This window comes from Symphodus melops, assembly GCF_947650265.1.
Source record: "Symphodus melops genome assembly, chromosome: 18".
NCBI classification, from domain to species: Eukaryota; Metazoa; Chordata; class Actinopteri; order Labriformes; family Labridae; genus Symphodus; species Symphodus melops.
This window is the reverse complement of record NC_136708.1, coordinates 10,822,839-10,842,663: the sequence shown is the minus strand read 5'-3', so window position 1 is coordinate 10,842,663 and position 19,825 is coordinate 10,822,839. Positions and strand designations below refer to the sequence as shown.

Sequence of the window (19,825 nt, the reverse complement as noted above, 5' to 3'; positions counted from 1 at the left end):
TCCAGCCACATGAGGTCGAGCATTGTCTTGCACTAGGAGGAACCCAGGGCCAACCGCACCAGCATATGGACTCACAAGGGTTCTAAGGATCTCATCTCAGTACCTAATGGCAGTCAGGCTACCTCTAGAGAGCACATGGAGAGCTGTGCGGCCTCCCAAAGAAATGCAGGTAGCGGTCCTGCTCTAGGCTGTTCCCCTCCTACGGCCTCCTCCACATCTCCTGATGTACTGGAAAAACCTTCCTGCCACAGCTTGCATTGATGTGTCATCCAGGATGAGCTGCACTACATGAGCTACTTGTTTTGATTGTAGATTCTGTCTCATGCTACCACGAGTGAAGGCACCGCTAGCACTAAAAAGTGACCAAAACATCAGCTAGAAAGCATCGGAACTGAGAAGTGGTTGGGGTCACCACCTGCAGAACCACTCCTTTATTACGTGTGTCTTGCTAATTGCATATAATTTCCACCTGTTGTCTATTCCATTTGCACAACAGCATTTTGTCAAACTGTCCACTTTGGAAGTGGACAGTTTGATTTCACAGAAGTGTGATTGACTTGAAATTACATTGTGTTGTTTAAGTATTTGTTTTATTTTTTTGAGCAGTGTTTATTGGTCCTCTAAGGATGACCACATGAACTATCAATACAAAAAATAAAACAATAAAATGTGTTTGTTTCACCAGGAATATAAAACTGTGGGACACTGAAAGCATGCCCAAATTCACATTTGTTCTTACAGATGAACCATATGCAGATCTGACTTAGTTGTCAGTCAATGAGCTTTAGTGTAAGGTGTGTATTAAGGAATACATCACATGTTCTGGGACTTTCTCATAACTTTTAGTAAACCTCTCTCAGCACAGTACATTCAACCCTCCCCTCTTCTTCTCCTCCTCCACTCCCCCCACTCCCTAGACAGCGCCACTTGAGATAATCTGATCTAAACATTACTATTGTGTAAACACGTCACAGTCCATTTTCTCCAACATTTTAGAATACCATCAGAAATTAGCAATAGTCATCATATCTGTAACGCACTGGGGGACGCACACAATGTCCAAACCCAGTCCTCATGTCTGCTACAGGCTGGACAACGGGGGACAGTTCACTGGCAGATCCAGTCTGAGCAATATTGCCCCCTGCTGCTAAGGTACGAGTGAATGTCTGGGGCAAAGGGACGCCTGTAGTCTGAGTTCTCGTTGAATTCGAAGAGCAGTCTAATGTGGATGGGCCCCAGTAAAGAGAGTGCAGTAAGCTGTGGGGGTCCAGGAAAATGACCTGGTGGTGTCAGTTCTGAAGGTAAGGCTGGGGTCTTTTCAGCTGACCAAGATGAGCGATGAGGTTTCAGGCGGTTGTAGTGAATGCCCCTAGGCTTAGCTTTGGGATCTCGTTGGTCCAACATTTCATAGGTTACTTCAATGTCATTTGAGCCTGATTCACAGCATCGAAGCACTTTGAAAGGGTCAGTCCACTTAGGTGAGAGCTTTTGTCTGGCAAGGACTGGAAGGTCAACCCACACCAAATCACCTGGCCTATAGGCTGTGTGTTTAGTAACTAACTCTGAAAGGGAATTGGGCTTTCATTCCCACTTTGAAGAGCCGCTTTAAGCGGACAAAGCAATATAGCAGATCAAGCAACAGAGTCGTTTTCACAATGCTATAATGACAATATTTGCAATATTTAGTATCAATGCTATGTGTAGTCCAATGGAATGGCAACATCCACAAAAGTGCAGAGAATAACATACTGATGAACTGAAAACATGATGCAGCTGTTCAATTACGTGATTGCATGAATACACTCTTTGCACCGTGAAGCAGTTACAGTATAAAAATGTCAGGAGGGGTTGTGATGGGTAATCTCTGTAGCTGTTTGGGATACTTCCATATGTGTGAAAAGGATATATGTGATTGCGAAAATAGCCTACTGAAATAGGCACTCTTTCTCTCAGTTAAGTTTTTCTAAATTATTACATTGTATGAAAGTAATATTTCCCATATTTTGAACGGAGTTTTATTAAGTGAAAAGAATGAATGCTGGATACCTCAATTCAATACTCGTTTACTCAAGCTGCTAGCATGTCTGCTAGTGCTAATCATGAGACAGGAGAGATGATAATTGTGTCTAGATGTGGACTGGAGATAACATTTTCAAGCGGCCCTGATGATCATTTATTAAATGTCTTGTTAACTGCATATATTCAGCTCTGTTGGAAAAAGGAGTTGTTAATTGACCAGGTGGTGGTCATGTGTTGGCTCAGGTTTATAGCCTATCAATCTATGCTTTTAATAGAAGTATATGGCTATATTTATGGCGCTAAAAATGTCACCATCTATGGTGAATTTAATTCATATCATACAAGATTAGATAAAATATGATAATTGAAACCCAATGTTAGGTTTTGTTTTAGGTGGACCCCAAAATGCAGAGACAGAGACGAACACAAGTGGTTTAACCAAAAGATATTTAATGTTCCAAACAAAGGAGCAGGCAGTGAAGGCAGGAGGCTGGCTGGCACAACGATCCAGGAGGCACACCAAAAAACTAGAAAAAAGGAAAAACATACGATCAGTCCAACTGTTCCAAAAAACGAGAGCACAAAAACCACAAGAGGTTATCAAACAATATGCTGGAAGGCAATACGTGACCACTACCGAGTAATACGGAATTATCTGGCACAGGAGTAGGGTGACAGCCAGGTTTATATGGAGGGGTTGATTAGATGGGAGACAGGTGTGCCTCGTCTGCTGCCTGGAGGAGCCAGCCACACCCCCTGCCACTCACATACCTGCAGAGGGAAAAAGGACCAGAGAAGGGAGGGGGAGAAAAGACAACTCACACAGAAAAAACAAAACAGAACTGAAACCTCACACCCAAGCCAGAAGTTAAGTATACTTCTTTGGATATCTGGTAACTGAGGAAGCTACTGGCCCAGGCTCTGGCAGATTTTTGATTTGCTCAGTTGTGACATTCTGACCTCCATAAACCAGGTGAACAAGCTGCTTCAGTCAAGTTCAATGCATATTGACTGTCAAACCCATTGGAAGGGCAAAAACCTCTCTCTCTGAGTACAGACAGACTGGGTTTGCTGATGCTCAGTCAACTGCCAAGGAACTTTGTGATGCCCTTAAAATAGAGCCAGAACTAAGAGAGAAGAGACTGAGGAGTACTAAAAGGCAGTTTGCCTATGAGGCTACAGATGAGCCCATGAATGATGCACTGAAGAAGATTGAGGTGACATTCTTTAACACTGTTGTTGACTGTGCTCTCACATCATTGCAAGACATATTTGAGACATATACGGAGGTGAAGGAGAAACAAAAACAGGTCTAATGTTGCAGTGGTGTGCAGAGGATTACAGCCATCACCAATTCTCACCTCCATTTTTCTATCCATCCAACAACTCATTTGACCACTTCCCACTGTGGTTTCTTATAACTATACCGAATACTTTCAAGACTGAGGATCTTGTATGCAAAATCTTTTACTCACATTTTCTAGATTTTCTAGAATAGACACAGAGAGAGGATGTGCATGAGAGAAAGAGAGATAAATGATGGAGCATTGGTTGGTGTAAATGGGTTGAGATGACAGAGCTGGGAATTTGGAGATGGATTATGGAGGCAGGAGACTTAAGCGATGAGGTTGTCATGGAGACAAGTTGTCTTGGAAACAGCCTATTCTAGGCAGACAGTTAAGCAGAGGCTCATTGAGACTGAGTATATATAAAAGAGGTGTGTAGGTTTGAGACAACAACAACCCATACCATCCAAAACATAAACACACAATTACTGTATCTACTGCACATATATATATATATATATATATATATATATATATATATATATATATATATATATATATAGACCTTTGCAACTTCATCAGCAATTACTGCAATAAAACACATTTATAAAACCAGCAAAGCAATTTGACAACCAGTCTTCATTAGCATAGAAATATAACATAATATATTAAAAGACGGTTGTGATTATAAACAGCCATTAGATTTAAATGAAATGAGAAAGTACAATGTATGTGTAATATTTAATAATTCCTCATAGGATTGACGGTGGAAATACAGGTGAATCACTAGGATTAATTTTAGCCAGGCTGTTAGAATGGTCTGGAGCAGGCTAGCTGCAGAGACTAAATCACCATAGTAACTTGTTAAGTTTGATCTGCTTTCATGCAACCGACTTGAGGCTAAATTCAGCCAGGATAACCAACACATACAGCCTTAATCCCTTATCTTCGTTTTGTGCAATACCCCTCTGAAGTCTGTAAATTGTCGTTTGTCTCCCTCTTTTAACTGGATGTATTTGGTTTGGATTTGTCTGGATTCGTTACTTACGTAAGTTATTTGTTTTTGGCTTTTGTTTAATAAATATTCTTAGTTTTACTGCAATTGAGTTCTCCTCCCTGTTTTTCTATTTCTGAACATGACACAACCAAACAATGAATCGTTAATGGTATAGCACAAATTCACAAGTGTTATCTTGAGAAACTTTACAAAAAAAACCATTATATTATATGTTGGATTATACATGGATTATATGGCAGGAAGGATTTCTCCTTCATATTCTTGCATTCCTGTTGCCCACACCTCCTTGCTGCTAAAAAAGGTCAGAGCAGGGCGCTCATGAATGAGGACGGCACAGGTTGTGAAGACAACACAGTCTCATGGTGGTGGCTGAGAGTCAAGGATGTTGTGTGGTATGTGGCATCCATGCCAACAGACGCAACATCCACAATGCAGAAAAGATAATTGGGCTATATCTACACCAACCAAACACAGTATTTGCTTAACTACATAACAGATAAAGGGACAAGCAATGGAAAAAGCTATAAAAAAAGCTGACATGATTCAGGTATCCAACCCTTCATTTACATGCTTTTGGATAACAAAAGCACATAGCCATACACCATGAATCCAGCAACATTGCTTGACAACCATATACTAAATAAATAATAATCCTGTTGTAACGGGGTTAAACCGGGGCAGTGAATGCCCAGGGTAGGTGCTTTTGAGGTGAACCCTATATGGAGACACCTCCCCTCACCCCTACTGCAGTGACTCATACTGCCGCACCACATATAGAACGGTCATGTGCAGCAGTCAAGCACACCACGTGAATATAGTGTGTGTCCTCATGTCACCTATTAACAACTTCAGTTATGACCACTTCAAATAATACTTTCTAGCACAAGTCTTTCCGTAGACTGATCGCATACTTTATTAATATTTTTTCTTCATCTCTTCTGTCAAATTTGGAATGCTGTTTGTATGATTGTTAGATAAACAGTTTCAAAAAGCATCTCGATTAAACTGAATGAAATACAGAAAATAGCTATATCAGTAACACATTTTCTTTGAATATAGCATCTCAGTCAAAAGACTTCTTTGTTTCTTTGCATGATGCTTTTATATTTCCATTCTTACCATTTGCTCTGAACTGATTTGACCTATATTGTCCTCATTTCTCTTCACTCACTCCCTTCCCCTTTTCCTCCAATCACACAGAATTATCCACTGCCATCTGAGCTCATCCCTCCTGTCTGTTTGATTCATCCATCCTTATTTTTCATCACCCTATTTATCCCTTTTACCTTAATTCCTCCTCACATTATTATAACCTTTATTTAACCAGGAAGATAAACTCATTGAGATTAAAAATCTCTTTTTCAAGAGTGTCCTGGACATAACATGTCCATCCATAACCTTATTCCCTCCCTTATTGTATTTCTGTATTTCCTCCTGCCTTTTTTCTCTCTTTCTGTCTCTCTGCAACAAACATTGTTAATTTAAGCCCCATTTCCACCAAGCGGTTCAGTTCAGTTCATCTTGGTACCTATTTTGTAGACTAAAGACTAAAGCAGGTAAAGATCCCCAAATTACCGACCCATAAGCCCCGTTTCCACACAGCAGTCCGGTACGGATCAGTACAGTATGGTACGGTTTGGTTCGATTTAGCCTGATTCCATTTGCGTTTCCACAGCCGCCCGTGCCTTATTTGGTGGGCGGCGTGTAAGCCGGATGCCGATAGCCGCTACGTAATAGCATCACGCGATAGCATCACGCGATAGCAGCTAACAGCTAACCACTAATTAATAAATTCAACAAAGGACAAAAACGCAACACAAACAAAACCAACTGCAGCAATTCATCTACTCTGTCACTGACATGTTACTCTTTATTACAAAAAAACTTCAAAATCAAGCTTTGTTTCAGAGAAGGCTGTGTGCCACGAGGAGAAATACAGACCTAAACAATCGCCTGTGTATTACAGTCAATGGTTTAAACACAGCGGGGTTTTGTTTGCCGACGTCACACGGGAAGTGGCGATTCGTTTGACTAATCAGCGCACTGCAGTGTTTAGTGATATTCTTGGCACCCCAACGGAAGGGTCCCAAAAAGTGGGACGGTACGGATCTGTTATTTTGGGAATCTTTCCTGTGATTAGTCTATGGAAACGCAGCAAAATGCGTGCCGTATCTTTGTCACCTCACTCAGATTTTTCAAAATAAAATTCTGAATATGACTAAAATATGAACGTGCCTCAATGCAATTTGAGTGAAACTGACCTTTATTTTTCTCAAAAACTGTACAGTAAAATATGCTGAAAATCATAGGGGTAATAGTCAGGGCCATGGGGAACAAGGATCCATTGAAACATCTTTGTCACCTTTCACAGATTTTTCAAAATAAAATACTGAGTACTAATACTAATACTAAAATATGATATCTCTCAATGAAAATTAAATGGAACAAACCTTATTTTTTCTAAAAACAACTGTACAGTAAAATCTTCTGAAAATTCTCAAGATGATAGTCAGGGACACGTGGAAAAAGAATCCATTGAAATATCTTTGTCACCTTTCACAGATTTTGCTTTAAAACATTTCAATATGACCAGAATATCAAAGCTCTCATTGACATTTTAGCTGAATTAAACTTGAAATATCTTAATAACCTTTCAGAAAAAAACATCTTACTCTCAAGAGCGATAATAATTGTTGTCATTCACTGTTCATTTGGTTGTTATTTCATATTCAATAAACGTTTTCGAAAATACGTGGCCGTTTTCCTGAATTTCCCCATTGGGGATCAATAAAGTAATATCCTTTTCCTGCTTTTTGGATACTCCAAGCACCCATACCTTAAATTCCTGAATAGGCGTACATCCCCTAAAATCAGTGACCTGATTCAGTGGTGCGCATCGTTAAAAATGAAAAGAGAATGATGAAAGAGAATTTAGAAAAAATAAATAAATAAAACCGTCAGTAACACTAGTAGGCTAAATGAAACCATATAAATAGCAATCATGATTTCCAACTGTAACAGAGTGTTACTCTATTAAAATGGCATTTCATTTGGTGGAAATAGCTCATGACTTGTTAAAGACTTGAAATCCAAAGGTTAGGACATTTGAGACCTGACTTGGGACTTACCTGTCTTTACTTGTGACTCGACTTGAAACTCGCCCGTTATTACTTGTGATTTACAAACCAATGACTTTGTCCCACCTCTGGGGCACGGAGCACTCATCTGCTTAATAAGGGCACACATATCTTCGGTGTTAATTACAATAAGCATTTTGTACAAGGACTTAAACATGGTGTTTAAAAGTATTCAGAAAAACCTTGTCTTTTTCTTCAGTCACATATCCGCTTTTTTTCCCTCATCAGCCTGTCAGCTCAGGGACACAGTAATGACTCATCTGTCTATCACATTAAGATGCCAGACAAACAGAAAGCGTGAGTCTGTCTTTATCTTCAGAGAGTGACTCACAATTTGGTTCTGGGTGCCTTTTCCAAAATAAGGCAATCTGTGCTGTCTGCAGCCTTTTTTTTTAATTTTGAAAAAAGAAGACATTAACTGTATCAATGTTTTTGTTCTGAGTTGCAAACTATTTTTATGCCCTTTCTGTAATAAGTCATGGTTTATTGTTTTATTTATCTATCTGTGCCCAATAAAATGTAACAGAGACAGATTTTAACCAAGACACACATAGTAAGAAAGTAATGCGCCTTCCGCTGCCCGCATGAACACGCACTCTGCAAGTGTGTTGCAGCAGTTCCACTGAAATGACAGAATGGCTGTGGGAGAGATAGACTGTTTTTAGACGGCATCAGGGTGATTGGTTGAGATTGGCAGAGTCTGTTGGTTAATTCCAAGATGATACATGCCCATGGTTAGCTCATGGTTAACTCACAACGAGAGATAGAGGAAGTAGTAGTAGGAGTGGTTTGAGAATGCATGAGGCTTAGAACAATATAAATGAGCAATACATTCTCACCATGGAATATTTGAGTTTGGAGTCGTTTATGCAATTTGGAGTTCAGAGGCGTGGATTGTGTGGTAAAGAAAAAAAAGGGGAAGGGTAAAAACTGTAACTATATAAAATAATGGATCATGAGGATTTAGCATGAAATCTGTTTACATTCAGAGACAATGATGAAGATGAGTTTGTTGACTTTGGAAAGGACTGTGTGAGTGAAGATCTACAAATTCTATCCAGTCAGTATGAAAATATGAATTTTAAAGCTTTTGACGACACAGAGCACCAAATTGAATATGAAATTGGAAATTACATTGACTGGAAAACCACTTTTACAATAACTTCAATAACACATTTGTTGCGTTTTAATTGATTAAGAGTACAGACCATAATATATAATACACTGAGTCCTGTCATTAAAATAATTTGTGAAATAGGAAACATGCTCTGACAAGCTTAGACAAAGAAGCCTGTGCCTCTGACAGATCACTAAAAAGTGAAGCACAGTACTGCTTTTTATCAAGAACAACAAGTATATCATTGATCACTTTGGTAGCCGCAGTGAAGGTACTGTGCTTTTTCCTGAAGCCTGATTGCAGTTTTAAGAGAAGATCATTTGAGGTTAGAAACTCTTTTAGTTGATCACACACACGAGATTTATGCATTTTTGACAAGCCACAGAAATTTTATATTGGCCTGTAGCTCTAAGGGTATAACTTCAGGTATATTCATTAATAAAAGGAGTGCGAAAAGTGTAGAAAGGTACCTACAATTTAGGAGGTGTATTTGCATAGCAACAGACAGGAGTCATGTAACCCAAAAGTAGAGCAAGGAGCAAGTAGAAGAAGCAAGAGCAAGTTTGGCCTTTTAAAGGAGTTATATGATGCCATTTTTGGGGTTCACATATCTCATTTATGTGCCTATAAAGTATACAATCGCTAATGTTCGAAATAAGTGTCTGTTTTCATGTACTGCCAGTCTATGGTACTGCCCCTCCGTGTAGCATCTCTCATCTGCTTATATTTGTAACACTCCAAGTTACAGGGTTGCCGCACAAATTTTAATGGACAAAATTTCAAGACTTTTCCATGACTTTTCAAGGACCCATAATAAAATTTCCGTGACCATTCACGACCTATATCAGTACACGAACGGAGCTATATAGTATACTTTAACATTGTCCCTTTTTATTTAGCTTGTGGAGCTAATTTTAGCATTTGTCTGCCTCAGATTGCCTGCTGATCACTCACTGGAGCACCACTGCGGGATTCACGGACACTGCACGACCCCCACTCACCGGATCCTGGGACTTTAGATCACCCCTCCCTTTTGCACCATTTTTTAATCGTCTTGTAATAAATTCCTGTTTATGCATCCCTCCTGTCTCCGTTGTGCAATTAAATCAATCGATAACATACACAACCAAAAAGGAGGGGAGATTTGAAGCACAATTAGTTGCACCACCAAACGTGTTGAGATAAGTGGCTTTGGTGCTCCAACATGTAAACTCTCTAGCGATCTTTCTGTCTGGGACAGGGGTTCAAACTCATCAGGGATGAAAATGGTAACATGGAGCCCCTCCTGGGGGGGTCCAAGGGCATAAAAAGGTTTTTTTAAATATCAGCTTTAAAATGTGAATTTACAGATGATTTTAGCAATGCTTGTTGATTTTTCTGTTCTGTTTAAAATGTTTGATAACGCTTCAGTGAAACATGAAAATCCCATGCTTCCAACCTTGAATCCCTTTTATAAATGCGTGGAATTTGCAGAACAGGGCTTAGAATGTTCCACTCAGGGGTGATGTGATGGGGAGCCACTATAAGTAGCTCTCAGATACTTCACAAATCCACATAACGTGACAAGGATGCTCTAATTAAAGAGGTGGAGAAATTGGAGGTAAGGACGTCTGCCAGTGATGTGCCAGAAGAGTTTATGATAACGTTTCAAAAGAGAGAGAGCTGGATATTGGATCCCTCGCATCAGCAATTGTTCAGTTGCAGACGTACTTCACAGAGCAAACCATCCCCTGATCAGAAAATCATTCATGGAGGGTAAATGCTGCATGGTTTCCTTCACCTGCTGCTATGTTTCTCTGTGACCCATACACCATTGGAGAGTGAGAGACTCTTTAGTGCTGTCTCCAACATGATTGATGAGATGAGGAACCGTCTGTCTACCAACAGGGTAGAGATGCTGGTTTTCTTAAACAAGAACCTTCATTTCATTTTAAGTGACAGTGAATAGATGTTGTAGAAGGTCCAAATCCACTTTAATGACTTAAGTTAAGATGTTCCAATATGAATTGTTGTGTTCTGAACATGTTTTTTATATATATAAATACATTTATGTTTAACTTGTGTGTATTCAAGTGAAACTGTTTACACTAATTCTAGTGGAAGTGTGATGTTTTTTATTTATTTATTTAATTCATTTTTTGTTGAACTTTTTGTTGGCTTTTCTATTCAAGTGTACTTTTTATTTATCGTGAATTTGTCATTTGTTTTTATGACTGAATATTAAAGTTAAAAAAAGTGAGTAGAATTTTGGTTTTGTATTTGAGTTTTACAACCATACTAACTGGACAGAGCTGAATGTAAAAAACTGAAGACATCTTTTAGTAACTTAATTTATCAAATATTATTTTTGTAATAAAAAAAAACATGGACCATCTCTTATCTAGGCAAATATAGGTATTGGAATGGGAACAGGGTTGATTCTCATTATTTAAAAAATCAGATCGGAATTGGGCGACTAAAAAGCTGCTGGGACATTCCTAAACATTCCATCCAGTAACCAGGCTTTACAATAATGTAGCTGGTGATTTCCAACACAGAATTAATGAATGTCATAGATACCTGATGTTTGGAGAGAGAACAATCTGTATTAGGGCCACCATAACAGAGGAACAGTTGGTCAGACCGCTGAATACCTGTAGTAGCAGCAGGCTCTCAGGGCCTGTACTGGGCACACCAGCTCTGGCTTACCCTGCTCTGTCCTGGACCACCTGAGCAGGGAATAGGGTGCAGATCAGCCAGTCGTCCAAATATGGCACAAACACACACACACACACACACACACACACACACACACACACACACACACACACTTCCCTGAAGCAGGGAACATCACGCTCCAGTAATGTGATGCTGAGGCAACACTGTGGCACAGAAGTGTGGCCTATCACAGCAAGAGGAGGAGGTAACATGCAGATATTTAAAACTATCTTTTTCTTGAGATAGCTTTGAGATTAATTCCGCTCATTGTCCCCAAAAGTCTCAAAAGTCACAGTCACACACAAATTGGCCTGCCTTGCAAATCTTGTCCATTTCAAACAGTTTATCCGTTAAATTTTCTTTTCCCAAAGAAAGGAATAATTCTGGCAATGAGAACAACAATTCAACACAAGGACACACTTCATACAAACAGACGGCTTGATTTTAGACACTGCCTGCTCCACCATCTGTAAGTCAGACTATAGACAGATAGATAGGAAATGTATGTTGTCTGCAACATGCTCTATATAATAACTGTTTCGTCTGTTGCCTTTTGATGTCTAATTAGTAAATAACTTAAATATATTCAAAATCAATACCGTGTTATTTGAGATGTGCCAGTTGTCACAGTAAAATTGTGCCACAGCCACACTAAATTAGGGGTTCTTAAACTTTTCTAGAGCATGGATCTCTTTCAGGTGAGAATTTTTTCCAAGGACCCCCTCATTATTGTAACATTGAAAATTGTATATTAATAAAATGTTTAATGTACTATGGAGTACGTTGCAACTTTAGAATTATGATACATTTATTACATTATTACATAACATTGATCTTTCTTTTTAGGTTGTGACTATGAAGTGAATGACAGACATGATCATATCAGAGTTGATCTATTGGCACAAAACTAAAGTGGGCAGGATATAATATAAGATTCTATCTTATCTTGGACAAAATAGATGTTTTTATTGGTGCAAGAGGTTCCAGTTTGTAGATATGCTTTTTCAACGATACACTGCACTTTACAATTTAAAAAAAAAAAAAAATCCTCAGATCCCCAAGCTGTGGTTCGCGGACCACTGGGGTTCCTGGGACCCCACTTTGAGAATCAGTAACTCAGTTAGTAACTTAGTTACTTTTTGATAGTGGTAGCTGGGAAAAGTTACACTTCTTGTTTTTTAGCCAAATGTCTGACTTATGTTGCCCATTTGTCTTGTAAACCGGTTCACAGTTATTTTAAAACACATTTAACCATGTTGCCACTACAAAAAGAACCTACATGATCCATTAATGAAACTTTATTCCAGACTTACCTGACATAGATTGTTTCAGAATAAAATAGAATAAAGGTAGACACTGCTCACTGAGCCAGACATTATTGCAGTGCAGAGTATTACTTAAATGAACTTCAATGAGTCCACTTGCCTTGTACAGACATTAAAATCTTCAGCTGCTGTACAACACTGTCACTGTTTCTCCCTCTGTCTCTGGTTATCTCAGGATACCTGGTTTGATAAAACAGCCTGGGTTAAAAAAAAACCCTGCAAAGAGCCGAAGGATAAAGGTCGTGAACACAATGTGCTCTTTCACCATCAAAAATACCCCCCCACACACACATACACACACACACACACACACACACACACAAACACACTTACACACACAATCATATAAATGACTGACTTGCGGAAAGTCTCTATTCTTGGTGTTCCAAACCACTTGGTTAATGGATTATGCCAGAATTTTACAGTACTTCCAAAACTTCAGTGATCAGTTAAATAAGCAAAATCCACCAACTCCCTTCCCTCTAGAGAAGGCCTTTCTGAAAATAAACCAATAGCAGAATAAAAAAAACCATCTGATTTCACAAGCTATGTATTGAGCTTGTGTGTTAAACATACCTGGCCAATAAAACTGATTCTGATTCTAAGCTGGTTTTGTTCATATCTAATAGAATGAACCTTTGCAGTCACCATCTGCCACTGCTCTAATCTGTCACCGATTCCTCTAACATCTCATGTGTTGTATTGAAGGTTCATTTTTGGGTCCCATTTTATTCTCTATTTATATACTACCTCTTGACCAAATAATTGAGGGCCACAAAGTCTCCTTTTACTGCTACTGTATATAGATGTCACACAGATATATACCATCCTCTGAGACCTGAAGATCAGAAGCCGAGCTGCGTTCAAGTGAAATCACCTGCCGGATGGCACTTTCTTCAGCTGAACTCTGAATATGATATAATTGTATTTAACCGACCAAATTCCACTGATGTTACCAAGAGCAGCCTTGGTACTGATCAACTAATGTCCAACCCACTGCCAGAAGTTTACCATTTATTGCAACTTCACCATAAAAAAGACTAATTTTCTATCCAGGTGCCTTGACTTTGGAACAACCTTCCTAAGGTGATAAGACTTGCAGATTCAGTCAGTTCTTTAAAATCTCTTCTTAAAACTCAGTTTTAAAGTCTTTTATGTGGTGTCATTTTTATGATGGGTCATGTGATGGTCGGTTAAATATGTTAGTTGGGTATTTTGCTGTATGGGTTCTTGCTGTTTGATTGTCTTTTATTGTTCTGGTTATTTCGCATTGTCTATATTTGTGTTGTTTTTTGTCTACTGTGTTTGGATTATTTTTGCTTTGTTCTTGTTTTTGCTTTATGTCAAAACACTTACACAACCATGTGTTTAAGTTGCTAATAAATAAAGTTATTATTATTTTATGAGAACACATCCGTTAAGCTCCATCCATCATCAACATGCTTGACAAGATTTTTAAAACACTGATCAAGACTCTCAGCCCTTGTAACGACACAACCTTTCAACACACATGATTTAGAATGTAAGGATGCCAATGCAGACATAAAGGCATTGTTCCATTGTTTTGAAACTGTGGCTGTGGTCATAAAATGTATAAATCTTAGTTTGATCAAATAGTAGTATAATTTACAGGGCTTTTTTCATCATTATTAATCACAAAATATTAATAGCTAATTGTGATCAATTGCATTTTTAAAGCATGTTTAAAATCAGATTATTTATTATATATTATTATATTTAAAAATAAAATGGTTAGCCTTTAAAATATGTTGCCTATCCATGGTAAGGCCTATTCATAGTGCACAAGATTAATCGTGATTTTTTAGGGAAAAAAGTGCATTAATGTCAGACCTTAAATAATGGTTATTAATTGTGATTAACTAGTTAATGCTCACAATTCTGATAATTTAGAATACTATTTGTCTTTACTTGTCATAGATTCAAACATCATCATCATCACATCAGCATCATCACTTTTGACCCACAGCTAGAACAATAAAGTTAGTAGTAGAAATGCCAATTTGGAATACTTTTTACTTCCCTTCTTGTCCATCTCATTTCTTGCAGCCTCAGTTACTGCCCTGCAAAATTGTATCAAATACTATTTTTTGGCTTTGATATTTTTTTTCTATAACTTATTTAAAAGAGAATTTAGCAGCTGATATTGTGAAAAGAAGAAGCTTGAAATAGGATCAGTTTGGGGAATTGCCTGTTAAAACAAATTTTATCGAACACTATTTAACTGTACACAGTTGCACACAGATGATTGATTCCAGTAACACTTTGTTTGCTTGTTTGAGAATTCTTTCTTTATTATATGTCCACAGCCCACACAAGGGCTAATAAAATAGAGGAACTACACATAGTGACAATTCCTGTTAAATCAGATCTTTAGAGGATAAATTAAAAACTAACCATGTTAATGGCTGGACCAACTTCAAGTTTAAAATCTCTTTGTGAGTTCCTGACCTAACCATGATAGACTGCAACCCAGCTAAATTGCACCTTACACACATCTTTTCTTCTAGCTCCATAGAGCCTATACATTCACCTAAGGATCAAGAAGTTGTTAGTATGACACACAAATGTTGCCTGAGAGACTGACTGTCACAGCTAAATGGGCTCTTGCTTAGACTTACACTAGCAAGATCTATCATTCTCCCTATTGGTATTGATCCGTGCTTAGTGTTGATGCTGGCACAGTGGTGTAATGATCACAAACAACCATGTGGACACACAAAATCAGAGCACTGCAGGAATGGACACAACCAGTGTGAGCCTACACACACAGACAACCAAACTGTTCACAACAAGTTCATAGTACACAATGTTTTCATTCTCCTCCTGTCGCACTGCAGTGCTTCCGCTACACTGTAACAGTAAAAAATTACACCCACAATTCAGTTGATGTGCCACAACAACTGAGCAAGTGATGCTAAACACTCTCCTCCACACACACTGCCTTCTGCTCTCCTCCCCCTCCCTCTGCAGCTGAAAACAAGAGTAGACAGATAAGCAGGCAGACAGAGAGGGACTAATCCGCCCACAGTGAAGACGTTCCAGTGATGAGAATCAAGCTACAAAGACAGAGACAGGTAGCGAGAGGATGTGTGGGGCAATAAAGATTTACAAAATGATGAAGGCAAAAGGTTTTTTTTAGTAATACATTTGAAATGTTATTTTAATGTTATTTTATTTTAAGCACCATCTTTTTATCTTAATCCTTTTCAACCTTGCATTATTGCATGTGCTCTGTTTAATGTATTTTTGCTAATTGAGCCTCTCCACTCATTTTTCTTCTTACCAGTCCCTCAATCATATTCACCAACCATCTCTCTCTCTCTTCCTCTCTCTCTCTCTCTCTCTCTCTCTCTCTCTCTCTCTCGTGCTCTCTGCATCCCCCACACCCACATCATCCTTCTCTCACGCTCCCTCCTCTTCATTTCTCTTCTAGCCAGACAGTGGCGTATGTAGGTCAGTGCGTCTGGATTCTGTCTGGAGCTGCAGAAAGCCTAAGAGCTCCATGCCTGGTCCCTGTCGACCCCTGTAGAGGCTGCCCTAGCTGAGGACAACACTCTCTGGGCTACACAGGGACAGAACTACCCTGCCTGACCTGATCCGCCAGAAGGAGGAGGATTTCCCTACAACGGATGAAGAGGATGAGGATGCAGGGTGATATTGGGTGACTGAGTGAGAGATCAGATAGTTTATTTGGTGTGCATCCAGCTCTACATCGGTATACGTTTATGTAGACAGGTTTGGGAAACTGAAAGGTATTGATGCAGGAGATTAGTAGGTATTGGTGTTGCAGTTGTCTTTGTGATCTTGGTTAAGCAATAGGAGGGATTTTATTTAAAATGGATATGTTGCATGCTATGTAACCTATGCATTCCCTATTCTATACTCTTCAAAGTCGGTCTGCCTCTTTTTAGTCTCTGCCTAATTTCCTCATCATGCTTAATTTCTCCAGCCCTAGGTGCTCCGTGTCTTCAATCGTCAGTGTTTCTGCAAACACCACAACGACTCAAGTCATCTCCAAATTCTGATGGCATGTCATCCCCCAAAATAAATATAAAATTCTGTTTTCTGTTTTCTCTTGCAGTATATCCATATCTGTGATGCTCCATTGATCCAGTTCTGAGATATCCTCTTCCAAAAACACTGAACATCCACAGTTTTATTCCTCCAAGTCAAATGAAGTATACTCTGTTTACGAAACCAAAGAGCGCAAGGATATTGATTTTTGAAAAATAGAAAAAAGATCTGTTGACGAATACATCTCCTGATTCTCCTTTCCAATCCCACGCTTCTCCTCTGCTCACATTTTCCGCTGCTTCCCACTCCACTGGCTTTTAGACAATGCCCCCAAAAAAACGATCGTTGTGTCAGAGAGTCTGAGAGTGGCTGGGTGCATCTGTGAGAGTTGCTGAGTGTGTGAGTGAATATACAGTATGTAGGTTTGTGAGTAAGTTTGGTATGTGCATGTTCAGTGTGCAGGAGCAAGAGTGTGTCATGCTCTCAATTTGACCCTGCAATAGATCTCATATCTACATGGGTAAAATAGTATTTTGCTGGCTCTCCATGCTGTAAATTTCTTTGTGCTGATTTGACTTTTCTGCATTGCTGTGACACAGAAATCATCTCACTTGCCTGATCATCGCAATCTGGGGACACATTTTCCGAGTTTCCTTTATTTGACTTCCAAGTTTTTTTATCCATACTGACCTAAGCATTTGGATTACTGCAGTGATAGACAACTATAAGAGAGGGAGGCTCAAAAGGATTATTTCTTCTCAACAACAAATCTGTAATGTTCTTTTTCCTACCACATTGGAATTAGTCTTGTTTCACCTTTTTTATGGACACTCTTTATTTACCTTTGCATTCAAATGACTCTAAATTGCCCATATCCTGTGCTGTGTTGTATGTCTACTATCTATGTCTCCAGGACCTTTGGGTGCATAAAGGGCAAGGGATGTGTAAAAGGAAAAGAACTGAAGGAAGAAAGAAATCCAAATAAATGCCACTACTAACAGCTTTGTCAAATGGAAGAGGATTTCTAGCTCACAAAGTTGTCACTTACAAGGGAGTATCCAAGAGTTATCCACAATCTATACCTGTAAAATATGATGAAAAATCAAGGCCTTAAAACCAATAAAAGTTGAATGCAATAACTTCAGGGTAATTATATTGGATTGTATTGTGTTTTTATTTGTTTGTGACTTAACTATTTTTTCGTTACCATCTCAAAGTATGATTCCTATCTTGCCAGTGATGTACCACCAAAAGTATTGGTTTAAAGTACACTATGTTCCATGGCAATGTAACAATAACAACGGGCTGATGGCAGTAGGAGGGTGATCTGTTCAGATGGCCACCTGCACTGTCTGCCACATCCACACAATAAACAGAAATGAAAAACTGCCTAGATGAGTCATAGAGACAGATAAAGAGAAGTGTGTGTATTCAAATCAGTCCTTAGTTATCAGATCAGAACTGTGTGAAGGGACTTCCCACTGGTTTTAAAAATCTTAATCCCGAAATGTTTTCTAATTGTATTAGAGCTGGACACACAAACACAAACAGACAGAAAAGCACACACACATGTGGGCATGCACATCCTTCGTTGACAGTTAAAAAAAGGCAAGTACATGAATACACTTCTCCTCAATGATGTTCACTGCCTGTCTGCATTTCCTTCTCTGTACACTCTATTATTGGATTCTACATTTCACCCCTTGCTTTTAACTGTGAATACTGTTACTATATTTTCTTCTTCTACTTGTCTTACAAGAACCCACTTATAATAAAGACTGACTTGTACACAGTCACACGCTTAAGGCTCTTTTAGTCTGCAGTTTGCTCTATTATTTTTTAAACACCTACATTATTTTTTAAACACCTACATATTTTTTAGCATATTTTTCCCATTTGTGTCCAACGGTTAGTTTCCACATGTCTTACACGAGGTTGTCCAAAGGGTTTTTTTTGTTTGTTTTTTTTTACATAAAAATGAGGTACAACCATCTATTTGATGTTTTTTATTGATAAAAAAGCTCAACATCGGTACATCTTCCATGAAATGCCAATGTGACTCTTGCTTGGATCTCATACACCAGATAGCTCCAGTCTTACGTAACACTCCCTCATAATGACACCAACCCTTTGGGCATCCACAGAGCTGAGACAAACATGCAGTATCTGGGGTGAACACATGGCTCAGACAGGGCCTTGCATCTGCTGGCGACAGAGAGCAAAGCTGTCTGAAATCTCCTCCCCACTTATCAGAAAAGATAACAAGTACCTTCTAAACATGTTTATTGTTGCATTTATGTTTATATCTTATTAGACAAAATAAAGACAGTTCATCCTTTGAAAAAAAGTTCACTTAAATGCCAACTTACATTTATGTCAATCAGTTAAGGATCATGGGGGGCCTTCATCATAGCTAATTCATAACCTTCAATTATATGATGGTAGTTTAAAGCAGCCCTTCATAGCATAAACAATGTTCTTGTGCTTTAACAAAACTGAATAAATACATACACACAACATACATTTCATTCGCTCCCCTTGGCTCTAGCCTGACATCTAGTGACTGAAGCTGTAATGTAAATGACATGGACAAATTAACATAATAGGGCTTTGAAGGAGGAGGAATCGAAGCATAGCAGAAGATGTTGAGCAGGAAGCTGCTGTTAGTGTCTGTGACTTAGTTTTTTATCTGTGTGCACCTATAACTCTATTAGCCTTCATGGTGTAGTGTTAAGTTTACTGTTAACCATAGTGCAATAAATGTAACATTTACAGTTTAGTTCAGTTGTGATTTGATATGTTGTTTTCATGAGTGTTAATTAAAGGTTAGTTCAGCTATATTTTGGTGGGTTTACTCTCCTCCACAGTACATCTCTACTTGCCATTGCTTATCCTTTCATTACCATCTCACACAAAAGAGAAATATGGTCCATCCTCAGCCACATGAAAGTAATGACATTCTAAGTATATCCATGAAAGCTTCCCCTTGCAGCACGGGAAAGGACACCGTGTTCCTTTAATGCACACACAGTTATGCGCCTTTACAACAGACACTTACAAAAAGGAGCACCAAGTTCTTCCAGTTGAGCCAGGCAAGAATGAGGTCAGGCACACCGTTTCTCATTGCACATTATTATACCCTTCTTTTTATTCAGCCAATGGGAGGCTGCGGGGCGTGCTTTATCCAAATA

At 38.8% G+C, this 19,825-nt stretch overlaps 2 protein-coding genes and 1 long non-coding RNA gene across 4 annotated transcripts in view; 2 read left to right on the top strand and 1 right to left on the bottom strand.

Moving 5' to 3' along the window:
• srd5a1 (steroid-5-alpha-reductase, alpha polypeptide 1 (3-oxo-5 alpha-steroid delta 4-dehydrogenase alpha 1)) overlaps window positions 1-19,825 on the top strand; it is a 387,143-nt gene that overhangs the window by 68,140 nt on the left and 299,178 nt on the right. The window lies entirely within an intron of this gene.
• nrsn1l (neurensin 1-like) overlaps window positions 1-19,825 on the top strand; it is a 229,013-nt gene that overhangs the window by 118,113 nt on the left and 91,075 nt on the right. The gene's annotated exons all lie outside the window — the stretch shown is intronic.
• LOC306839453 lies at window positions 2,453-2,855 on the bottom strand. The gene is made up of 2 exons (XR_013781197.1): window positions 2,657-2,855; window positions 2,453-2,546 (listed from the first exon to the last, which is right to left on the bottom strand). It is a non-coding gene; the product is annotated as an uncharacterized lncRNA (long non-coding RNA).